The sequence below is a fragment of the Ochlerotatus camptorhynchus genome, unplaced genomic scaffold (assembly GCF_037179485.1).
Source record: "Ochlerotatus camptorhynchus isolate MF236.1 unplaced genomic scaffold, CSIRO-AGI_Acam_v1.1 ptg000232l, whole genome shotgun sequence".
In the NCBI taxonomy this organism is placed as follows: Eukaryota; Metazoa; Arthropoda; class Insecta; order Diptera; family Culicidae; genus Ochlerotatus; species Ochlerotatus camptorhynchus.
This window is the reverse complement of record NW_027040722.1, coordinates 6,421,945-6,440,925: the sequence shown is the minus strand read 5'-3', so window position 1 is coordinate 6,440,925 and position 18,981 is coordinate 6,421,945. Positions and strand designations below refer to the sequence as shown.

At 42.0% G+C, this 18,981-nt stretch overlaps 1 protein-coding gene across 1 annotated transcript in view; it reads right to left on the bottom strand.

Moving 5' to 3' along the window:
• Positions 1–18,981, bottom strand: part of side-VI (sidestep VI) — a 1,063,375-nt gene that overhangs the window by 151,751 nt on the left and 892,643 nt on the right. The window lies entirely within an intron of this gene.

Below are 18,981 nucleotides of genomic sequence, written 5' to 3'. Positions count from 1 at the left end.
CTCATATTCATCTAACTTGAACAGTTGGTGGTCATCATTGAAGGAAATGTCTTTCAGATTATTCCCACATTTGGGAAAACTGATTTACTTATTGGCAATTCTGGATTTATTACATCCTTAAAGCCCATGATTTGGAATTATAGAATAGAATAAAACCTTGGTAAAATTTGCAATGCTTCTTGGTATCCGAGTCCATATGTCGATAATCAGTTTGTACAATTTAACCTAATATAATAATTTTCATCCTCTTCAACAAACTGCTGAAGCCGTTGACATTCTCAAATCAATTGCTAAGCCTTCATGGTTAATTTCTGCTATGCAGTGCGTTTTTAGGTTGTTTAATGATTTTTTTTCGGCACATTCTTATTCTAAAGTATTTGAAATTAATTGTCACGAGTTTTTAGCAATGTAGATTTTTTCTTTATCAATTTATGTATTAATTTTCCAATTGGTTTATTAAGCAATTTTAAATCCAAAAATTTAAAATTGTTTGAGATTAATTAAATTAATTTTAGCACGATCTTCATCGAAATGTAAGTATTATTGACACTAATCATAACAATCAACTTGTAATACATTGAAATACATATATAAAAGGGAAGGGACGGTCCAACAGGGCACCCAATTGAAGTGATTTGGTCGAGAAGAGTGGAAATGCCACCTTCCTGTTGATAGCATTTCGTGAATAAAGGACAGGCTCTTCTCCCCACTCATTGGGGCATCTTCCTGTTTGGGGGCTTGTCTTTTTGACCAATAGGCTGATCATGTTGCTGGAAGGAGATTCTTTATTGTTCCGTAGATGGGTATAGGCAACTTTGCTTATCGATCTACCAAATCCGTTTTTGGCCCTTCATACAAGACAATCAGAGGTTATTAAGCTTGATCAAGACAAACAGAGAATGCGAGCCCACTGCTGTCGGACTTACTTTCCGTGCTACAATGGGTGGAAAACCAGGATCATCAACATCATATCAATTAAATTCATTTTCGGTGGCTCTAATAATGCCATATTCGAGCTAAGAGTTGTGACGTGTTATGTTTAAGGTTGTTTTTAAGATACCAGAACAATTGTGATATATTATTCTAAAGCGACTGAACATTGCACAAATGTCATTCAATTATCATCATATTGGACTCTTCATATTTGGGCATGTTTTGGATTTTAATAATTTATTATGGCATTTTTCGTTTGACAACTAGTTTACGATAGTCCTCCGCTGACCCGAAATTATTCCCCTTGGAGGCATATTTAGTAAGAATTGGAAAAATATATAACCTACCTTAATACAATTAATTCAACATAGCGTTCTAGAGCTCGTAGAGATCAAAATTCAGCCACACCATTTGAACGTTTCAATAAAAGGGTGACATATCACGCGAGCTAGCAATCGTGGCTTAAGTTAGCACTGGAGCTGCCCAAACGGGGACAGTGGAGGATGCTGACGACAACTTTAGAGCGGATGGCAACGATCGATGCAGCGAAAAAGTGCAAGGAGAGCAATGTGAACTGTAGTTATAATCGATTATCTAAAAAAGTTCAGTTCGTTTTAGGCTAGCGTGTTGTTAAGTTGTATTTAAAAAAAAAAGGTTATCACGTCCGTGAAATCTTAACTGGAGGCTCCGGTAAGATCCTTTTAGTGTCGGAAAGTGTATTTGGTTCAAAGAAGAACTGTGTAAAAATCTTAAGTGAATTGGTCCCTAGGGCCAAGCATAATTTTGAAGTGCAAAAATCTAAACATTGAAGTGGTACAAAGAGCCACACACAGGCTTTATGCAAAAATCCTATACAGGGCAGTGAGATGGTGGTTCAAGGAGCCACGCAGATACAAGTGTAGCCAAAGCAAGAGAGAGGACACCGTGGAAAATCCCGATCGATACGAGGGTCCAGAGTAGCGGAAGCAACAGCGGAGCAAAACGGAACAACCCAACATATTTGCCTCTTCTCCCCCAATACCGAGTGGAACGCCAACAAAAAGACCGGACGACGCCGGCCGTACCCAGGACAGGGTCCTATATGTAAGTTTTCTGCAATATTTGTTTAAATATATTCTGAGTAAGAGAGCTTGAGCTTGAGCTTGAGCTTGATTGACCGCCCACGGTTGCTACTCTGTTATTGCCAGATCAGCTGTAATTACACAGAGAACCAATAGACGATGCTTGGGACTAGCAATCATCCTCAATGTGTAAAAACTGGTGATCTTAAATTAGGCAATACCAGCGCTGGCCGCGCCCGAACACAGGTCAAGAAAGGAATGGGAAGGATTGTGTTGACATGACACTCGCTTTGATGGAAGCCGAGAACACCTCTGCACTTCCACGAGGAATCACTGGGATGTTGGATAAGTGGGTTGGGTTTGCAGCAGGGTTCGTTTTGGTAAACGATAAGCTGAATTAATGTTCTAACGATCATATAACGCGAAGGAGCTTGGGACTAAACCCACGGTCTTCTGCTCAGTAAGCAAAAACGTTTGCCACTAGGCAGACGAGCACCTTTTTAATCACCGAGTTGCTGTTATTACCATGTAGTCATATTAACAAATAAAACGATTGACGAATCTTGATTGTGGATGGGCCTGAGATTAGACTCATGATGTTCTGCTCAGTAAGCAAAAACGGTTGCTCTAAGGCCACCGAGCCCCTCATATCACATAATACCGTTGCTCTAATTTTTGTATCCATTCAAACCCGGAACCAACGACAACAACGAGTTTCGCAAAATACACGATACACAAGCGATTTTACTATAAATCTCTTTGATATGTAAGGACCTGGGACCGCGTTTTTCTGCTCAGTAAGCAGGCCACTGTAACCGACGATCTTTCAAATCCGAAAACTAAAAACTACGAAAAAGTACTTAGGCCTTCATTAAGTTCCACTTTCACGCGACGTACAATGTTTCAATTTGCTCTTTACGTATTGTTCAGGCTAGGCCCTTTTCAAAATTTACGCGAGAAATACGCACAATCGTCACCTACCTCGCAAAACTGGTTCCAAACGACAACAAAGGCATAAGCAACGATGGATTGTTGAACTTTGCTGGCTCCGGTGGTGTAGTGCACAGCAAAAAAAATGTAATATCGATCAACGTAATTCAAGCTGATGTATGGAATAATGATGTGATTGTAATTTTGTAATTTATCAGCACACACCCTGGTCGACCACTGTAAACCAATCTGCCGTTCAGCGTTTTCGGTTTTTGTTTCTGGATCTTTAGTTGCCTCTGTGATATACTTACTTGCGGCATACTATTTTGGGAGTGTATATGAGCGTGTACCATGTACGGTAGCTCATCTCTCATCGTGATGGTGGGACATAGTAGACAAATTAGAGAGAAAACAAGGAGGTATTAGTATTAGTTATATGTAAACAAACAAAACAAAAGTTAGATAATGCGGCACTGTAACTACTACTATTTTAGAGGTATGATTCGTCATGTTTAACTCAATGTTTCAATTGAGGTAAACTATCTATCTTACAATTACAAAAGCAAACCTAAACTTACAATTATATGCAAATGCAAAATGAAACTTGACAAATCATCGTCAATCCCCTTATTCCAGGCCAGGGCCTGACGATTTGAATCTAATTTTGATCAGTGAACGGGCACCATATGGTACATTTTCTCACCATGAACCTATCATTTCCAGCCTATCTGAACTATTTAATAAATGGAAGCCATAGCATGGGTTACGCTCCCCCTAAGCGGGCCCTCCGCATCCTGTCTCTGTCTTATCTCAAATACAAAATGCCAATGGTATGAATGTATCTATATATAACTTGGAAATGACGTACAATCAAATAAACCCGGAACCCACTCACTTGGTCAGGCTTCAGAATCGTCCAGTGGGCAGTGCACTCTACACTCCAAGTTCCCTTTTTTTTTCAAATTTACCGCAAATTTGATATTTTACCCATTGAGTGTTGATTAGTCACAATGAAACATTGTGACAGATGTTGAGGTTACTCGTGTATTAAATAATCTAGGTCCTATTTAGGATTATATCTGGAAAATCCAAATCTGGCCAACGCCCACCCTAAACCTAAACCTGTTCTAATCCACCTGAAATGACTAACGAATGGAAGACTTTGACTACCCAGCCATGCAATAGTCTCATTCCGTGACTTATGGCAACTTGATGATTCTATTGGACTCATCTTTTGGCACCACCCAGGGGAGACTTGGTCCTGTACCCAATGCTTAACTTATCTCCATTCCACTCAGCTACTCACAATTTCTTGTGATATAGTGGGCGGAATATTATTATATGAGACAATTCAATGCAGACGTCTTTCCAAATTTGGTAGATCGACAGGTAATCGGTGAGTTACCACGATAGTTGCTATTCAACAACTCGACAACGTCCCGTCGTCAACGCCTGCTATGAGAATTTCCCATAGCAGACGCCAACGAAATGACGTCATCGAGCTATCGATCAACTACCCTGGTTATCGCCTGCTACCTTATAGCACGATGCTAGGAGGCGAACCGGAAGAATCGATGAGCTACCTCCCCCTTAAATATATTCTGAGTAAGAGAAGTGAGAAAGAGAAAATTTTAGAATCTTAGTAAGTGAAGTACTTATTTTAACAAGTGTTGTGCCAATAGAAATACAATTTCGCGAAAAAGAAGCAGATTAAATTTCTACTTCGGCAAGATTATGGCTAACCCAAACCCTAATCCTGTGTCAGAAGTTGCACCGTTGACGATGCAACCATTTATTGAAATCGGTAAGTTACCGGATTTTATCCGTGATATACAACATTTCGATGGAAAACCAACCGAGCTTCTAGCTTGGCTGACAGATGTCCAATAGACTGATGCACAATTTGACTTTTTCGCTCCACAGTGCTTAAATGGTTTCAAATCGGGTCCTGATTAGCCTCCCAAAGTTACAACTCATTTGGTTAGAAACAGGCTTCGCACAAGCCATTTGAAGTTTACATGTAAATTACTATGGGAAATCTCAACTTTTTGTTCATTGCCTTCTAGTCTATTTCTATATTGAGCTGCGAAACAGTTCGATAGCCATTCTTGTAGAAAATGTTCTCAGCTACAACTTTGCTCAAGATCGTTTCTATGTAAAACGAGACAGGAAATAGTTATTAATTATTTAAGAGATTGGTAAACTTATGACATGATCAAGCAGCTGCTCTGTAGGCAACACTGTATTTTGCAATGTGACATAGTAGCCATGATTTTTGTGTCCTATTCAACGCCTCAGAAACACCAATGTTGCCTGCTGAGCAGTTGATTGAACATGATCATAAGACATCAGTGCATTGAACCATTGATAACTTTCGATCCTTGCATTTAATCAAAAAGTGGTCTTGAGCAAAGTTGTAGCTGGGAAAATTTCCTACAAGTACAGTTGACCGATATGGTGAATTATTAGATAGACATGAACGAAAATCTTGGTTTTACCATAGTAATTCCCATACAAACTTCAAATAGTTTGTGCCATCTCAGTTTCTCACCAAATGGGTTCAAATTTTGAGAGGTTAGTCAGGAACCGATTTGAAATCGTTTAAGTATTGTGGAGCGAAAATTTCAAATTTTGCATCACTCTGCAATGTTTAACATGTACCGCGATGCAGGAGCAACAGATGCACAAATTGCGCTAATTGAACGCAGCATTGAAAGGAAAATTAGAGGAGAAGCCGCCGATATTTTGAATGCAAATAACATTGTTCACTATTTGGCAAAAATCAATAATACCTTGCTTATATACTACAGCGATAAGCGAGATTTAAAAACTCTAGACTACGAACTTACGTCTATCAAGAAATCTACAAATAAGAGCTTTGGAAGCTACTACTCAAGAGTGAATGAATTGTTATCCTCTATCATAGCGCAATGACAGACAGAGGAAAAACTCGTCTTATTTGTTATATTCCCATATCGATTATTTTAGGGAAAAAGCAGTAGACGCCTTTATCAGAGGCCTAGGAAAACCTCTTTATCAACTTTTGAAAACATTTAATGGTAATGAACATTCAACACACAATCCTAAACCAAGAGAAATCCCCAGGATTCCTCCAAGACCACCTCAACCACTCCCAACGCCTAGAAATTATTCCATTCCCACAGCAACCTTTATTTAATAGGCCACAATTTTCCAAAAATAGGGTACAATTTCAGCCAAATCTTATCCCTAAAAACCAATTCCAACCGCCTTCTAGACCTTGGTTCCCAAAACCCCAACCAATGTTGAAGTTGGCGATGGATGAGAATGCTGGCTTGGCTAAGCGTTAGAACTCTTCGTCAAATCTTGAGATAGCTGAGATTTCGGTGAAATATATGCTTAACTCGTTGCAAACATCTGCTGGTTCAGAGATGGTGATTCTATCCGTTTGGAAGTGGAGGGGTGTAGAAAGCCGCTTTCCGCTGAGCGCGTTGACTCTATTTCAGAGATGGGCTAAGCATTGCGAGGAGTTAATACTTTCCAAGAAGTTGGACCAACTGTCTTACTTGGCGTTGGGTATTTCTTGTCTACATTTGTTGTGTAGCCTCCAGTGCGTAAAACAGTCGGCTCAATGAGTCATTTTCATATGAATATGAACCACCATCCGCCTCATAATTCCTGTTTTGTGAGAGTCTGAATGATTGGAAGGTAAACGAGTTCCTCTGGTATCAGGATGGGGGCAGTCCCAGGTGGGGACATTATTTTTAAAGTTATCAAGTTTTGGTGCTCGCTCAATACTCCTATGCGACTAGACTAACATGCGTCTCCATTGATATATAGCGACTGAACATGTTTGTCATGTGACAAATTAAATAGCATGAACGTTTGAAAACGAGATCATTTATTGATCCGTATGATTTAAAAGCTACATATGCACGGAATAAATTGAATCCTCCGTGATACTGCACATTAATAATTAAATTCTTTCCCCGGCTCGTCAGATGCTAAAGTGAACTATTCCATTCCATTTTTCAATGCAGTATCGTTTTCCGTAAACATCAACCATTATATCAATCTCTTCCGTAAGCGACTAAAAGGTGATTCCAACGCGATTATATTCTTCTTTTACGGCTATTACATCCCAACTGGAGCATTTTGTCTGCTCTCAAACCCCTGCAATTCATGGAGAGCTCTCTAAGGTAGCATTATTCTTGCAATCGTGTGTGGCGAACACAATGATACTCTATGTCCTGGAATGTTGAAGAACGTCATTACCGGACCAGAATTCGAACCTGCCACTTCATGGTACTGCACATTTTAACTTATTAGGCCATTGGGCGGACTCCCGTTGCGAGGATCGTTTTGCGATAATCAATGCAGCTCATTATTAAATTATGAATTCATGTTTCCTCATTGAAAGTCAAAGTGTGCGCACCTTGTGTCGGATTCAACTGAAATGCTTATTGTATGTAGTTAGTTAAAACAAATGCAGATCAACTTCATACAGTTCGAAAAAGGTGCGTCATATAGCATGCATGTCTACATTTATAGAATGGAGTAACGTAATGACACATAAAGTGAAATATTGCAAATTTTACTGTGCTGGTCAAATATGTGAGCTCTAATTTACGAACGATTAACAACGAGTAGATGCTCCTCAATCGACAGCATGTAAAAGGCAACCACAGCCCAATCATTGCTCAATTACCCAAAATAACCCCCCCCCCCCCATAAACAAACAGATCGCGCTGACGATGTGCACACTTTTTAAGCTAATTATGAGGCACTGGCACTCTTTTTAAGCCGCAAATGCTGGGAATCGTGAACCCATTTGAAACAATCACAATATACAATAGTGTGGAGAGGAAGGGGATTTAGGATTGTGTTCAACACCCGGCCAGGACGAACGTGCTCTCGGCGAGAAGTGTGATGCGATACAAGCTCATAAATTTTCGATCGTTATAACATATTTTCCTCCTTTTAATCCTCCTATAATCCAATTCTCTCCAATCCGGTGCACAGTTTGTTAACACAATAAAAGCTATTATTTATTATTTTCATCCTTTCATGGAACGGCCACCACGTTCAGCCCGTTGTTGAAGAACGGAAGGGATGGTTGGCAGCGAGCAGACAGGAGTGCGGAGGAGTTCGTTGCTTCAACCTTGGACGTTAATAACTTGAAATTTCATCAACGGGCCAAGGGGGCGAGAAAAGCACGCAGCTGGGCTGGTCCAGTGTGAGAATTAATTTTATTTGAATTCAAATCATATAAGCAGCGCCGCATAGTCGTGCACATGCGGACACGTCCTACCCCCGAGAGACGAACCGACCCCGGTCATCATCAATTTATTATGTGCTTTTCATAATACTGTAAATATGATATAAAATTATTAATGTTATTAAATTAATATTGTTTCGCTGCAATCTATTGTCCACGGGTTCAGTCACGTTCATGTGGCGCTGCTCGCGAACGTTCCGACTCCGGATGGCTGCCTGCGTTATTCCCAGGACTCGCTGTGGGGATTAATTAGAGCGCATGGTACATTTTCTCGACCGTGGCCCTTCAGGACTACAACGGGCTCGCTTGACTGGTACGCTTCAATTTAAAAAGTGTAATTATATTATCCCCCAGTTCATCACCATAACGGATCTAAGGCAACCGGTAGGGCGGGGGAGGCACAACTTTGAATGCATCACACGGCCAGGCTATTTGCCATCGTTGTCACCGTGGCATGATCAAGTGCGCGCAACAATAGTGGATGGAGTATGAAATGCCTATTACAAAGGTCCAGTTAATGTAATTTATTCTTCGGAACTTCGGGGGGAATAATAGGCTCGCAATTCAATCAAAGCCTTATTGTTCGGTAGTTGGTAGGTGGTGACGTGAAAACAATGTCAGTTTGTAGTTAATTACCTACTCCGATTTATAACAAAAATGATTTGTAGTTATATCAGTAGTAATACAACAACTTCTGCTTGCAGTAGTGTTCATTTTTAGACACAAGAATAAGTGGAATTATCAATTTTGAGAAAGGGTACTTTGAGAGTATGCTATTAAAAGCGGTTAACCGAAATGTTTAGTGTTATACAGAACATCTAAAGTAATAGTTTTAATATAAATAGCGTTCAGAATCATGAGGGCCTAACTGCGATGATCGACTCTCTTCATCGATTTTCTATTCGCATTACTACAGTTAAGTGAACCAATTTTCCGAAATTGTTTCAAAACAGTATACTAAAAGAATGTGTTAGCTAGCAAAAGCAACATCAATCGCACCGGAAAATGTTAAACCTACCGAGTTGTTAACCTAAGAGAAAATCGATTAATAGAATCGATCATCGCAGTTAGGCCCTTATGATTATGAACGCTAGATATATTTCGCTTAAGGATAGATCTTGTGGCAGTAACAAAAATGGAAGAATGACCCAGCAAACAATTTTGTTAACTTTATTCAGTTTATTATTATTTATTATTTGTTTATTTGTATATTGAAAAATTCAACTGACAATTATTGTCTAAATGGATAAAACTTAAATTAAATAGTTACGGTCAACGGTACGGAAAGGCCAAGTAACCGATGATGAAACACGTCAGCTGATACATTGAAGTGGAACATATTAAAGAAGTTGTTGAATTTCCGGTTGATTGCTCGAATTGGCTCGTGTTGTGTATAATTTCGGCGCCGTGGTTCCAAAAACAGAAAGTCGCGTTGACGAAGAGGCCTCTCAGGGGCATACATATTTAGCTGAGCCAGCAGAGTTGGAAAGTCAATGTCACCCGTAAGCAGCTTTCCAGCGAGCATAGCTTGAGCGACCATCCGTCATACCTCCAATGGTTCGATTCCCAGGAGACGGCAACGCTCTCGTACGGTGGCAAGTTTGTTGGGTCACGCCAGTTGAGGAAACGAAGAGCATATCTCACAAACTTGCGTTGAACGGATTCAATTCTAGTGATCCAGCTAGCATGGAAAAGGCACCAAACAACTAAGCTTGACTCCAATAAGGATCGCACAAGCGAGCAGTAGAGTGGCCTGAGGCATAAAGGGTCACGGAACTCGTCGGCAATTTTGAAAATAAAGCCCAATTGTCGATTAGCTCTGGAGATGATGTTATTGTAGTGGATTCTGAAACTGAGTCTGCAGTCCAAGGTAACGCCGAGATCCTTTATGTGCTCTACACGAGCAAGACAGCGTCCGTAGAGAACATAGTCACACATGATTGGCTCGATTTACTGCTTATGCTGCTATCAAAACGTGTTTACGTCTGCCCGAAAATCTATCCGAAAAATCTTTAAAGATTTTATGGAGGTTCTAGTCGAACCGAAAAATGAGCGACAGCAATGCAAAACACTGTGCCAAACGCCATCTGCTGGACATAGCAGACCATATCGTTGGATGCGATATGTGTGAGACGTGGGTGCATTTTGACTGCGCGAGTGTTACGAACTCCATCGCCGACTCGGATCGCACTTGGAAGTGTGATCGATGCCGATCGCTGGAAGATGATTCGATTTCATCTAGTGGTCAACTGGCTGCGAGACAGGTGATGCCACGGGAGTTACCGAACTTTTCGGGAAATCCTCAAGATTGGCCGCTGTTCTTTACCTCGTTTTGTAACTCCACGGAAACATGCGGGTACACTGACTCCGAAAACTTGACACGAATGCAGCGCTGATTGAAGGGGAATGCATTGGAAGCAGTTAAAAGCCAATTGCTGATGCCACAGTCGGTGCCCTCTGTAATTGATACATTACGGAGGTTATATGGTCGACCGGAAATTCTGACACACTCTCTACTCCAAAAATTGCGTTCAGTTACCTGTCCGAAGACCGATAACTTGCAGTCGCAGATAACCTTCGGTCTCACGGTGCAAAACGTTGTGGACCATATGTCTATCGCCAATCTTCATGACCATCTGTGGAATCCGACGCTGCTGTATGATCTAATAGATAAACTGCCATCTCAGCTCAAAATGCAGTGGTCCTAATACAAGAGCAGATGCGCTTATGTCAACTTGGCGACTTTCAGCGCTTTCATGTCCGAACTAGTGGTGATGGCTTCGGATGTTACGCTTCTAATAGACGCTCTCACCATGAACCGAAGCTGTACGTACACTCCGAGGAAACGAAAACTGGACAAGCAGCGGACTACGACAAGAAGCCGTCAGCGGAGCCGATAAAGAAGACCTTAACGTACAGTGCCTGTGCGAATCATGAAATCGTGAACTACGCACAGTTTAAGGGGCTCGATCTGGATGGGAGATGGAAGGCGATCAAACAAAAGAATTTGGGCAGAAGCTGTCCTTGTCATTCCAACGAGGAGTGCGGCGTCGATGGACGCAGAGTTCATCATCACAAGCTACTGCATTCAACAAGGAATCCATCGCAAAACATAGTGGAAGCAGGAAGCTCGTCGCAGTCTACGAATAACGTTGTGCACCAAAATCTCCACTCTTCGGTTGCATACTCTTTGCTTCTATATTTACCCGTAACCATCCATGGCAATGGTCAGCAAATCAACACCTATGCTTTTCTGGATGATGGTTCGTCGTCTACTATCCTTGAATCCAGCATTGCATCGGCGCTGGGTATCACGGGGCCAACCGACAACTTTTTTTTGAGTTGGACCGGAAATATTTCGAGGAAGAAGAAAGGATCTCAACGTGTGACCGTGGTTATTTCTGGAGTTAGAGAGAAGTTCAAACTCAGCAACGCTCGGACAGTGCAAGAGCTTCAACTTCCAAGTCAAACAATGCAGTATGAAGAGTTGCAGCAGACCTACCCGCACCTGAAGGGTCTGCCAGTTCGCAGTTATACGGAAGCTACGCCGGGGATCATTATCGGACTAGAACACGTTCGACACGTTGCGAGTACGAGAAGGTAAAGACAACGAACCTGTGGTGACGAAGACGCGCCTCGGATGGTGCATTTTCGGAAAGAACTCTGGCAATGATTCCGTGCTGGAACAACTGAATCTGCACCTTGATGGCGACCCCAATAATCGAGAACTACATCTGTGGATGAAGCAATTCTTCACAGTCGAAGAGTCCAGCGTCAACCAGCGAATACAAACACATAAAGCAACCAACGATACAGACAAAATCCTTGCTACGACTACCACGACAAACTCTCACTGCAACACAGCTCGATCGGAGTGGTAGAAGGATAATGATATATTGCTTGCCTGCTTTGTTGCAATATACACGGATGAGGACTTAGCATGATCTGAATCGAAAAAAAGATATAACTAACAAAACAATTCTCATTAACACACGTGTACCATCTTCGGCTTTACTTCATGAAGCAGTTTGCCAAAAATTTACTCGTTTCCTTCTACCGGCCTGAGTAAGCTGTGTCGCACGGGCTGCTTGTCATGAAAAAGAATGAAGAAGATTATCTCATTATTACTCTCCACTTCTGACATAGCGATATCATTCGGTTCGTTGATCGCTTGTCATTTTGTCATTTGGAGATATTTTTGATTCCTTGGCGTCACCGTAAAACCGAAAGCTGAAGAAGATAAGCGAGCGTGGAAGATAATGGAAGGTACGACCCGGAGGGTGAATGGCGCTTTCGAGACGGGACTTTTATGGCTGAACGCACTGGACAAGCGAACGGATCCAATTTTCGAAGCGAAGGTGAGGGAGCGGATTGCAGAGTACGAAGCGAAGGGATATGCACATCGTATCACGGCAGACGAACTGCAGTCTACGGATCCCAGCAAGGTCTGGTATCTACCTCTGGGTATTGTGCAGAACCCGAAGAAACCGGCCAAGTTACGGCTGATCTGTATCTGAACGATATGTTGATGAAGGGTCCGGATCTTTTGGTGGCGCTGGTTGCAGTACTGTTGCGTTTCAGACAGAAGGACATTGCCATCGTCGGTGACCAGCTCCGCATCCGGGACGAATACAAACAAACACAGGATCGAACCAGGATCGAATCCACAAATCTACATAATGGATGTCACCACTTTCGGTGCGATCTGCTCGCCTAGTCCGGCGCAGTTCGTGAAGAACGAGAACGTGAAAGAATTTTCCGGGACATTTCCCAGGGCGGCGAATGCAATAATTGATAACCACTACGTTGACGATTTCTTGGATATTGTGGACACGGAAGAGGAAGCTGTGGCCTTGATCAACGAGCTGAAACACATCCACTCTCAAGCAGGGTTTCAATTCGGCCGAAGTACTGGCAAGCATCGCGGAATGCGGAACACCACAGGAAGTATCCATTAACTTGGAGAAATCGACAGACTCGGAGCGTATACTGGGTCTGGTCTGGAGGCCAAAATAGGACGTCTGTACCTTCGATATGAGCAGTCACAAGGAAGAGATCAAAACGTTGATCATCAGCTCAACGGTTTCAACGAAACGGCAGGTTCTGCGCACTGTCATGTCGTTATTTGATCCGCTGAGACAGGTTTCGCATTTCGTCGTGCACGGGAAAATCTTAATGCAGCAGATCTGAAGATCGGTACCGATTGGGAAGAACCTATTCTGGAAGAATTGCAGGATAAGTGGCGGTGTTGTGAGTACATGCAGTGCTTGGAAGAGGTGGCAGTACCGAGATGCTTCTTCAAGGGAGTGAACAGCTCGACTCTCGAGAACGTCGAGGCGCACCTCGACCGAAGACCGCGAGACCGAAGGTTATCTGCGACTGCAAGTGAAGTTACTTGTGCTGCAGTGTTGTATCTTCGCTTCGTGGACAATGGTTCTCCTAGATGCACGCTGGTGGCAGCTAAAACAAAAGTCGCTCCACTGAAACTCCTCTCCGTGTCCCGTCTGGAGCTACAAGTGGCGATGATCGAAACAAGACTGCTCGACTCAGTATTGACTTCGCTGGATATGCAGGTTAACAAGCGCTTCCTTTGGTCGGATTCATCAACCGTCCTGTGTTGGTTACGATCCGATATCCGACGGTATCACCAATTTGTGGCCTTTCGAGTGGGAGATATACTCACATCTACTAGCGTGGATGAGTGACACCACGTGCCTTCCAAACTGAACATTGCTGACGCGGCCACGAAATGGAAAGACGGACCCAGCTTCGATCAGAAGAACCCATGGTATAGTGCGCCAGAGTTTCTGTATAAGCCAAAGGACCAGTGGCCAAAGGAACCGTTTCAGAAGCAGTAGGAAACGGAGATCGATTTGCGAGCTGCTTTCATGTTCCATGGAACCACGCCTCAACCGTTGATCGGCGTATCCAGATTCTCGAACTGGAATCGACTCCTGAGGACAACAGCCTACGTTCTACGTGCAGTGCGTAGATTGGGAGGAGAAAAGGGGCCCAAGATGGATCTTTTGACGCAGAAGGAGCTGCGTGATGCAGAAAACTTGCTCTGGCGTTGCCTAGCAAGACGCAGCTTTCGTGGATGACTTCGCAGGAAGACACGTGGCCTTCGGCGATGAGCGGCTATAAGGACAAAGCGTTTCATAAGTTTCTTCCTCTTCTTTTCTGATTCTGCCAGCGGAGCTATTCTTGATTTTGCAACCAGCAAATTCGAAGTGATTGTTCCATCGAAAGTGTGTGCATCGGACATGTAAAAATGTTCCATAGGCCTTCGTTGATCCATCACAAAAGTCGTGGAGCTCAACGGTGAGAAAATCCTTGCGAAAAGCAATCCATCTCGGAATCTGGAGGCTTTCTAGGCTTGATAAGCTGTTTCGAAACTCTGTACATTGAGCTCGCAGTTCATCTTGTAGTGGTTCGTCCCACGAGACTTTCTATTTCCAGATAGTTGGACGAATATTTTGGCAGTGATGATTACAACTCCAATAAGCCCAAGAGGGTCGAAGATCCGGGCAAGATTGAAATTAACGGAACGGTTGCTAATTTCTGACAAACTCCACTGCGGCACCTTGAATCGAAAAACGCCTAGCCTAGGCTCCCAGATCAGCCCAAGTGTTTTTATGGTAGCGCGTGAATCGTCCAGCTCGAAAGAAGTGCGGTCATCCCTGAGTTCCTCGGGTATTTTTTCCAAGACAGCCGGACAGTTACTGCTCCATTTCCATAGGTTGAATCTTCCACCTTTCAACAGCTGCTGAATGTCACTGCATAGCTTGATTCCCTTTTGCACGTCGTCAACGCCGGACATCATGCCGTCAACGTAAAAATCCTTGCTAAGGATTATAGCTGCTGTGGGATATTTGTTCCGTATGTAACGGTGTTGAGCTGGAAGACACGGATCATTTCATTCTGGTTGTCCCGCCATACGGTACCATTTTTCAGCATCTGCAACGATGGCGATCCAATGGAACCTGGACCGAAGGACGATCGCGATGATATCATCTTGCCTTTCGTTGTGTACTGGAGAACACCACCACACACCACGCGGTGATTGAATAAACACCGTTTGGTGAGACCGGATTGAATTTAACTTTGAAATTTGTGTTAGGGAAATCGCTTTTCGCAGGCAATCGATGATAATATTAGTTATCATAGCAACTATTCAAAAGTGGTATTTTGAAATAAAGTCTTAAATTTAACAGATGCGTAGAAATATTTCTGATCGATTGGTGATAAAATTATTGAAATTGGTCTAGGGGCAGCTGAGTTATTAACGTTCAAAATCTTTCATAATTTTGTTACATATTCCATTTTCGGTTTTCACAAAGTTTACCCCCATATAGAAATCACAGACGTAGTCCTACGTTGAAAAGAAAAACATTCATTGATGTAAAACACATTTAGGACTTTCAATGCTATCCCGTTTCACGGTACAAACGATGTGAAACGTAAAGATTCAAAATTTTCAATGCAATCTGAATCAACACATATATTAGGAAAATTCCGAATATTCTGATATTGCATACTTTGAATTTGCTGACGGTAAAACCGGTTTATCAAACCCCAGCCGGTACCATCCTTCATCAGGACCCATTTCAGCTGATGGTGCCAGTTGATGGCTTATGATGATGATGATGGTGGTGATGATGATGATACAGTTTATGATAAAATACCATACCATAAATAACAGGTGCCAATTATGAGAATTATTCCAACAGGCAGAGAGCACAGAGGCCATCCCCAATTTGGAGCGCCACCCACCCATCGGCAGTGAACCGTGAGTGCATTGTTAACACCGTGAGCTCACCTTGGCACAGTCGGTCGGCCGTCGTCAAACGGCGGACGATAACGGTTCGTTGCATTCTGCATTTCACATCGAGTGCCACACCTCCCCCTCCGGCGCTAACACTTGGCTCCTGGCGAGTGGGGCACATTTCACGGACACACTCTACGTTCGCTGGGCTAGCACATGTATGTGACTACAAATTTGCATTTAATGGGGCAATGCCTTTTTTTTAAGTGATGAAAAATGAATGAATTTTCCCTGTTGCCGCTCTGTTTCACTAACTGAATGCCACAGGATTCCGTGAGTCCACGACCAAGCATTCTTTGGTTGCTTTGGGTCGGATGTTAGATGCAATATGGTTTGTGATGTTTTTTTTAGGCTTACACGAATTTTTTTTTTGAGCAGTCAGGGCAAAGGGTTGGTTTTAACGAACAAATAGTAAACTGTACCTTTTTTCTAGAAGGTGAAAGGCTGAAGTACAACTGAACCAAAGCAACTAACAAGCTCGTTAATTGCTAATATGAAGTCAGAAAGTCCTGTATTTCCTTGCAAAAAGAGCAATTATAGGGCTAGTTGGGTGTTTCTTAATTTTTCGTAATTGTTGTTGTCTGTTATGTCAGAACAAACTAGACAGATCAAATTTCGGCTCTCATTCAATTTCTTAAAACATACATAATGGACGATATGGGTTTATTTTGGAACGCATTTGATCAGCACGTGAAAAAAAGTGTTAGGCTTATCAAGAAGAAACGCTGTGATGATGATAAAACTGCAATCAGCGCATTTTCTTGAAGACAGAAAAACCGAAACAAAATGACGAATTCTTCTAGATTTTTTAAAACTCTTCAATAGTGTAGACTTTCTGTAGTTGTCGATGCTTCCTTTAAGTTTAATGAAACATTTCTTAAGATCTCTAATCTTCAATAAAGTTCTCAAGACCGCCTTCAATTTTTCAGAACATTGTGAAACCTCCCGCAATTTAAAAAAAGTTAATTGAACCGTCTTGAAATTCTTCGACACTTCTGGAAAAGTTCCTGCAATTAATAAATGGAGCTACTCGAAGTGCTTGAAACATCAATGAAAATATTAAAATTTTTGTTTCCGGACTTTCTGAAATTCCCGGAATTCTTATAGTTTTTCAAAACATTCCTGAAGCTCATGGTGCTGTCTTTAATTTATAGAATTTACCATGTACAGATCTACGCACTATGGGGGCATCCATTTAGCACGTCACGTGTTTAGAAGGAGACGGGAGGGAGTTTGAAGTTATGTGACGTCACTCGGCTTATAATTCATAACGAAAAAATTGTTTAGTTCATCATTATTTTCAGCTGTATTTTCACTTACTGAACTCAAAAACTCAAACTTTGGGTTATTTAATTTGTCGGTGCAGTTCGCGTGAATGGTGTGAACTAGAGCGGGTCTAGTAAAAGAGAGCAGCGGATTCAAAACAAACTGCCTTGGCAACCTATGCTTAGGTGAGTTCTAGCAACACTGCCAATGCAATCAAGATAGGCGCTCCTCGATTGGCTCTGGCTTTGACAGTTCGTTTGGCTCAAAACCAGCCAGTCCGCTCCTCTCTTATACTAGACCCTCTCTAGTGTTAATGCACCCTTAGGCATATTTATTTTTGAATGGGAAGTGACAGTTTGATCAAAATGGATAAAAATTAATTATTCAGTGCATTGTATACCGCGTTGGTGAAAGCATATCCGGAAACCAAAAAAAAAAAAAAAAAAATCTGTGAGCCAAACCGATGCTGTGAAGTTCTGGAATCAAATAAAAGGCAACGAATCGCAAGACAAGCATGAAACATTAGTTCGGTCTAAAATCCGAGAACTGGAGGCACTTGCTTGGAACCGAAAAGGCAAACTGTAAAGTTGCTGCAAAGCTTTCGAAAGCTTCAGTACTTTTCGAAATGATTTCGCCATGAAGGAATTCCGATGATTTCGCATGTAATTAAGCACTTTCTGAAGTGATTTTGAACTTTTCTGAAGCGATGTAATATTTTCCAAAGGGATTTCAATAATTTTTAAAGTGATTTAGTTCTTTTAGAAGTGATCAAGCATGGGAAAAATCGTTCTATTTTGAATTTACTACTCACTCACACGCATACAACATCAGAAACGAACAGCAGCTTGTGCGAGCCGCACTTATTTTTTTAACTAGTTCGTTTAATTGGAAGGCTCAATCGCGTTAGCTTTACGGAGCCGATAGTTCATTGTTCTTTGTTTGTAACAAAATTCACTTAATTCTATGTCTAGTAGGAGTTGGGCCGAATACTCGCGGCTTACTCGAGGTTAGAGAGGTACATTGTCGAAGGATAGGATCAGGGGAGGAGCTTGGGGGTAAGGTTTCGTTGTCTCATCAGAGCGTTGTCGCCAGTATGAATGGTAGTGCGATTCTAGTTTCGTCTGGAGTTCGACCGGCTAGGGTGTGTGAGCCGCACTGATTTCGTTCGTATTCGCATTGCTTCTATTTTCTTCGATGAACGCAGAATTAAGCAAAACAGACAGCTGAGCGTAACATGAATGATTCTGAGTGTAGTAGTGTGCATGATTCCTCTCTTATTATTTTTTTCATGCTGAGCCTTTTACGATTGTATTCTGCTGAGTGACCTGAATGAGAATTTTGCAGAAATAATCAAATTTTCTAGCTTTAAACATACATTGACACATTTAAATCGTTATTAATATCGAGAAAACTGTTATACTGTAACACATAAACATAAGCGTCACGCAAATAACTTAAAACTGCTGTGGCCAGTTCAACTGATTTAACTGGTTATTTAAATCGTTAGCATTCGGATTATACGCATTCAATCTGGTTCTCCCTCGCTAGAGAAAATGGTTCGGCTGCCTTTCCTTCTACTGCTGTCAGTTCTGAGTGGAGCTGCAGAGTCACTTGGTAGGAAGAATTTACACTCGTTCGGCAATGTGTTTGTAGGTGAGGATGGCTATTTTGATTCTGTGGTGCTCGCGTGAATTTTCCAATGCTTGGAA